The following is a 7,103-nucleotide window of genomic DNA, read 5'->3' on the forward strand; positions in this document are numbered from 1 at the left end:
AGAGAACATGTAACCATATGATGCTTACACATAAAATAAATGTAATTCAAAAGAAACCATGAGAAAACAAAGGCACAAACAAGTTAGTAACATAGTTCACACAGTGTGGGTTATGTCTTCAAGCCCTGCTCAATGTGGGGATACCTCTTTAATTAATCTTCAGCAAAAATCAAATTGCATACATGTAAAACAGTAGGTAAATGTACAACAAAGCATCAATAAGAACACAACATAATGTTTTGATAAAGGAGTTCACCCCTCCTGGGCTACACCTCCTTTGTCCAGCGTCCATAGCTTGGGCCTCTGTATTTGCTCAAAATGGAGAAAAGTACAGTTTACAATGTTCTATTTCTCCTAAAACCTGCTTCAATGGACTTAGAGCATCCAGAAACCCCAAATATGACTCTCCAAGCTCTGCAATTTGACTACAGCTGATTTAGGCTTGACCTCCTCTCCTGGTGGCCTTAGGCTTCCTTGAACTTCAACGTGGAAAAATCACGTACAAAAGTGCCTATTTGCCTCTGCAACCTATTCCGTTGTGTTTAGAGCATCCAAATCAGCTAGGAACACTTTTTCTGATCCCAATTTGGTTGAATTTTGCCAAAGTTGTGACAGAAACAGTTTTCCCTAGTAAACCTCCACTAAAACTAGAGCAACTCCAGTTAGTCCCGCTAATTTTGGATTTAGTGTCAAATTTGGTGGTACTGCCGAATTTATCTCTATTTTAATTAACATTACTCTTGATTAATTAACAGATAACTATGGATTAGCACATTAAGCACGCAGTTAGGCTAAATCGTTAGCTGGTGGCTTAAGTGGAGTGTTCACATGTCATGGCATAAAATGTTGCGGGTATGCTTAACTGTTAACCTCTGGTCTTCGTGTAAAGCTCACATGGTGGCGGATAATGCCATGGTTATGGCACGCGGTTACGGTTTGTTGTAGCCCCAACAATTAGTGTTAACCATTAAATGTTATGGTGTTCACATGGAGGGGGTTGGTCCCTCCTAACCCCAATCGCCTAACCATTTAACAACAAATACATTCAAAAACCAATGCTTGTTAAGAAACATGGCACAAGTGCAATGGTAAAGTGTTTGGCTTGTGCAGAGGAGGTCGCGCGGTCGAACCCTGGCACTTCCATAAAAAATGAACACTGCGCCATAACCTGACCTTTGGGGAGAGACATGTGGCGACCTCCGGGCTTGCCACTTGTCCCCTCCTCATTGGCCAATTCTTTGTCTAATAAAAATGAGCCACGTCACTACACTTATCAACCAACCACCACTTGACACTTGGTGAATTTTGATTGAGCGTTGATCGACATTGACCCTGCCTAGCCACCTGCCACGTCAGAAGTACGGACTGTTGACTAGAAAGTGACTGTACCTTTTTTTTTCAAAAATTTCCTTTGTTTGGCAAAGTGGTCAACGGACTCTATCTTCCTCATATGAGTTATGTTTTGAATGAAACGAGTTGTGTTGGGGTCGTTTTTCCGAGATGGACGTGTTCGTTCGAGTTTCGAATGATTCCGAGCACTTTGATATTTGAGCTAATTTTTTCCCCTAATCTAGATTTTGATCACTCCTTCCCACTGACAGGCTTTTGGACCCACAAAAGTTGGTTATCTGATGAGAGTTGAATACTCTTCTCCTTCCCAAGTTCTATCAATTGATTCTACCTGGAAAAATCTCCATGACAACCACTTAGACTCACTGACATGCCTTGTCTTGCAAATGGCTTGGCACTTCAACCAATGTTCTTCTTTTGCTGCTAACCCAATCCAACTCTTGTCGGTTGCTTGCTGATTAAACACCCTATTGTACCAAAACGATCCCTTGGTGCTTGGAAGGTTGACTAATGGCCTTCCCACTGAGAATCATGTTCCTCCTTTGCAACACATGCATTTGATGCAAGTTTCTCCTTGGAAACCACTTTTCCAAGTTAAGCCCATCTGAGTGAACTACATCAATGAGTTCCAATATCAATTATAACAAGAAAATAAATGACCATTCTTTTACCTCCACGGTTCCAAATTCCATAGTTGGAAGAATGCGTTTGCCATCTCTTTCGCTTCTTGGAGTCAACAGATCAAATCACATTGTAGATCATTTGATATTTTATAAGGGCTGCAATTTTTTTGGCATTTTTGTCCACATTCTCTTCTTGATTCCATCATCCTCCAATGTTAACATGTTTCTCATGTCATGATTTAAGAATGAAGGCTAATCATGAGCCTCTTGCTTAAGCTTGGACCTTCCAAAATTCTGCGGCATCTTGTCAAAAGAAACACCTTTCAAGGTTAATGGTGTTCGAAAAACACTCATGCAAGAATATGACTTGATGACCTCTTCCTTTTGCTTCTTCAAAGCAAGAAATGTCACATTATGTGAACATCGCCATGTACTCTTACATCTTTTTTATACACCAAGATGTTATAAAACATCAACTAAACACAAGTCGACAAAACATATTTCTTCAAACAACGGACTTTCAAGTCAAGCAAAAGCATATACAACAACTTGACGATTTACAACAAGAATTCCACATTCTCATGAAACAATTCGTCACATCTCCCTTTCATCTTTGGAGACAAAATCAACTCTTCCAGGTCTAAAATAATACATATAATAATCAATCGGCCACACAAGCCGACACTCATGCATGTGCAAATGATCAACATTCTCAAGTTGACAACATACATGTAACAATCAATTGACCAACACAAGTCAATCACTCATGCATGTTCAAGCACAATGAAACTATTAAAAATTCCATTGTTCACACACACAAACTCTCATGCATGTATAACAATTCTCAACACTCTCACAAGTACAAGAATCCCATTGGCATGTACGAGTACTTAAAGAGTTGAAATGACCAAATTTGCTACAACAAAGTGAGTCAACATACTCCACTTTCGAACACCTTCCTGGAGTAAACAAGCAAGTTCAAGAATGCAACAGGTAAGCAAATTTGTAATTGCAAATTGCCATCTCTGCTGCATCTAGGTGAGTCAACATAAATCTACTTTTGTAACATCTTTCTTCATGCAATATGCATCATATGTTGAGGAGAAAAGAAATGCATCAATAAGGAAATGCATCCATAAGGCAAGATTTTCATCAGTTATCAAAAGAAATGCAAGGCCTCAATTGGTTAATAAATCTAAACATCTCTATCTAAACCATTTCAATGGCACTTCTTTCAGATGCACTTCATCATGTGTATCACCCTAACCCACATCAATTATGGAATCCTCTTTTCCATCTTTGCAGAAATTTCTCTCCACCATCTTCAATTGTTGTGGATGACTTGTTGGATGAAAAGTCCAACACTTGTCTACAAGATGACCCTGCTTACGACAATGAGTGCAAAATAATTGCATCTTCTTTTCAACATGGTTTCTATTATCCAATGGACCTTTGGCTTTCTGTCTCTTTTGTTTTGAAAGTTTCCTGTGTATGTCTATCCTCATCCAACACCTTGACACAGTATGGTTATTCAAACCACAAAAAGAACATGTAAATTTCCTCCAATTCTTACATGAAGATTTACCATGTTGATCATAATCAAAAGAAACTTGATTAAAGGCATATTTATACCTTTCACATTCACCTTTGTCGCATTCTTGAGGAGGTGAATTTGATGAGGTAGTGGCTATCTTCGGAATACCAAAAATGGTTTCAATGACCTTAGATATTTCAACATCCTCTTGTTTTCCATTTCCGCTAGTTGCATTCCTATGAGCATCCTTTTGCAAAGTGGATATAAAACTTTTGCATTCCTCATGAACACAAACTTCACAAGCTTGAGGTAATGAACATTTACTGGAAGTTCTTCTTGGAACACCTTCATGTGTCTTTGGAACACCTTCATGTGCCTCCTTGGCTTTGGATCATTCTCCATCATGTTGTCCATAACCAAGACCCAAATACCTAGGCCTTTCCTCAACAACAATTGGCTCAACTATGCCGTGTGCATGTTTGCCTAAACCTTTACCTTCATAGCCCATCTCCATCAATAGTTCTAGTGTGTCTTTCAAAAGCACCAAAACTTTCATTTTGAGAGGAAATTGAAGATAAACTTGAATTTCATGCCTCATTTTCATGCACATACTTGGCTAGGGTTTCCTTGGCATCATGGAGTTGAATCTCCATCTCATGCATCTTTTCAAGAAGCTCTTGCTTCTCCTCCTTCATGTCCATCAATTGCTCTTGAAGTATAGTGTTCTCCTTCCTATCTTCATACAATTCTTGCACCGTATCTCGCATGATGATAATCTCTTGCAACATCTCTTCATCAAAGAATCTTGCTAAGGAAGATGGATTAGAAACATCACTTGTTGAAGTTGACATCACACTTGTAATGCATCAAAAATCCTCACAAATATGCAACCATTAAAACCCTAATTGCACAAAACTCAAGCAATCGAGCAAATAAACCTTTGCTTTGATACCAACTTGATTTGTTATTGAATGTCTGTTTTGTTGTGCTAATTTCAACTTTAGATTTAAAAACAAATGCTTGTCCATTGCTTCATGTGCATAGGTTCCCTTATGGTGTTTGTGAATGCAAACAGATAAACTTTATCAAGTTTTATGTTAGAATCATGATAAAAATAGCATGAATGACAAGTTTTTAAGAGAAGCAAGTAAATGTACAACAAACCATCAAGAAGAACACTTAACACAATGTTTTGATAAAGGAGTTCACCCCTCTTGGGCTACATCTCCTTGGTCCAGCTTCCATGGCTTGGGCCTCTGTATTTTCTCAAAATGGAAAAAAGTATAGTTTACAATGCTCTATTGCTCCTAAAACCTGCTTCAATGGACTCATAGCATCCAAAAACCCCAAATATGACTCTCCAAGCTCTGCAATTGGACTACAACTAATCTAGGCTTGACCTCCTCTCTTGGTGGCCCTAAGCTTCCTTAAACTTTAATGTGGAAATATCACATACAAAAGTGCCTCTCTGCCTCTGCAACCTATTCCATTGTGTTCAGAGCATCCAAATAAACTAGGAACACCTTTTTTCTGATCCCAATTTGGTCGATTTTTGCGAAAGTTATGACAGAAACAATTTTCCCTAGTAAACCTCCTTTAAAACTGGAGGAACTCCAATTAGTCCCGAATTTGGTGGTACCACCAAATTTTCCGTCCGATTAATCTCCAGTTTACTTAACATAAATCTTGATTAATTAAAGAATAATTGCGGATTAGTGCATTAAGCGTGCAGTTAGGCTAAATCGTTAGTTGGCAGCTTAAGTGGAGTGTTCACATGTCGTGGCATAAAATGTTGTGGGTATGCTTAACCGTTAACCTCTGGTATTTGTGTAGAGGTCACATGGTAGCGTATAATACCACAGTTATGGAAAGAGGTTACGGTTCGTTGTAGCCCTAGTGGTTAGTGTTAACCGTTAAATTTTATGGTGTCCACATGGAGGGGGTTGGCCCGCGGGCGGGCTCCCTCCTAACCCACAATCACCTAACTGTTTAACAACAAATACATTCAGAAACCAATACTTGTTAAGAAACATAGTGTGGGTGCAACGGTAAAGTGTTTGTCTTGTGCAGAGGAGCTTGTGGTGTCGAACCCCAGCACCTCCATAAACATTTTACACTGCGCCATAACTCGAACTTTGGGGAGGGACACGTGGCGGCCTCCGAGCTTGCCACTTGTCCCCTCCTCATTGGTCAATTATTCATCCAATAAAAATGAGCCACATCACCACACTTACCAACCAACCACCACTTGACACTTGGTGAATTCTGATTGAGGATTGACCGAAGTTGACACTACTCAGTAACCTGCCACGTCAGCAGCGCAAACTGCTAACTAGGCAATGATTGTACCTTCTTTTTTTCAAAAATTTCTTTTGTTTGGCAAAGCGGTCAGCGGGCTCTATCTTCCTCATATGAACTCCATTTTGGACGAAACAAGTTGCGTTGGGATAGTTTTTCCAAGACAGACATGGTCGTTTAGGTTTTGAATGATTCTAAGCACTTTTATTTTTGAGCTAATTTTTTGCCCCTAATCCAGATTCCGATCAGTATACCAATATATCATCCAAATAGACAATAACAACTGAGTCTATAAAAGGGCGTAGTATATAGTTCATTAATATCATAAACATAGTTGGTGCATTACATAGGCTAAATGGCATGACTCTCCACTCATACAAACCTTTCCTGGTATTGAAGGTGGTCTTCTAGGTATCTTCTTCCTTGACTTGAACTTGGTGATATCTAGAATTTAAGTCTAGCTTGGTGAAGTACTTTTTCTATTGAAATTGATCTAGCAGATCATCTATTTTAGGTATAGGGTAACCGTTCTTGAGCGTAATTTTGTTCACGGCCCTGTAATCTATACACATTCACCAAGTCCCATCTTTCTTTGGCACAATGATGATGGGTTACCCACATGGTGATGTACTCGGTTGAATGACACCTTATTCCAGCAGTTGTTGCAATTTTTTCTTCACCTCACTTGCTTTTATAGTAGACTACATTTACAACCTAATGTTTGGCAATGAGGAGTCTCACAATAGCTGGATCTCGTGCTCCACTTTCCTCTTAGGTGGTAACCCTTTAGGCTCTCAGAACACATCCATGTATTCTTGTAGCAACTCTTCTAGTTGTTGTTTATGTTTTTTAGTACACTCCTCTAGGGATACGTTGCCTCTTAATGACACTTTTATAGACTGATTTTCTCTTAAAAACAATAAAACATACTTTTTGTTGGAACTGATCAATTTTTTTTTGGCTTGGTTGGCACTTACCAGTGAAATTTTTGACTTGCCTTTGTATGCATTGATGATAAATGATTTTCCATCCTTGACGAGATGATACTAGTTGGCTCTCCGCATGAATATTGCATATCACATGTACACGTAGGGACTCCCAAATGCGACTCCACATACATAAAGAGAAATCACATCTAGTTCTACTTCATCAATATAATCAACATTGATGACAAATTTAATTTTTCATTATTTTGTTACCTTCAGCTCTACATCCTTATTTACCCATCCCAATGGATGTGGGTTTGGATGATCACAAACTTCCAGTGCCAACTTCTTGACTAGGTCTACTATAATGAG

The sequence above is a fragment of the Pinus tabuliformis genome, chromosome J (assembly GCF_031772625.1).
Source record: "Pinus tabuliformis cultivar Carrire ecotype Pingquan chromosome J, CPIR1, whole genome shotgun sequence".
NCBI lineage: Eukaryota > Viridiplantae > Streptophyta > Pinopsida > Pinales > Pinaceae > Pinus > Pinus tabuliformis.